This window comes from Limulus polyphemus, unplaced genomic scaffold (genome assembly GCF_000517525.1).
Source record: "Limulus polyphemus unplaced genomic scaffold, Limulus_polyphemus-2.1.2 Scaffold4746, whole genome shotgun sequence".
Lineage (NCBI taxonomy): Eukaryota > Metazoa > Arthropoda > Merostomata > Xiphosura > Limulidae > Limulus > Limulus polyphemus.
Genome location: NW_013670356.1, coordinates 65,523 through 65,810, shown reverse-complemented (window position 1 = coordinate 65,810; position 288 = coordinate 65,523).

The following is a 288-nucleotide window of genomic DNA, read 5'->3' as shown; positions in this document are numbered from 1 at the left end:
AAAGCGCTCGGGTTATAGGGTTTTTATTCATTTCTTTTGACTTGATATGACATTGACAAGAAAAATATGGCCGCACCAATGTTCTTAAAGAAGAATCTGTACACGTCAGAAGGCCATTTCCTTCACGTCTATTACAGTAGGTCATTTCCTTCTCGAAATGGCAAGAGCACTTCTACATGTTTAAAGAATCTTATAGTTTGTTTATTATTATTTTTATCGTCAGGAAAATTTATCTAAACATTTTCCGCGAAGAAAATACATTTTCAACGGTTTGATTAAATCTCATAT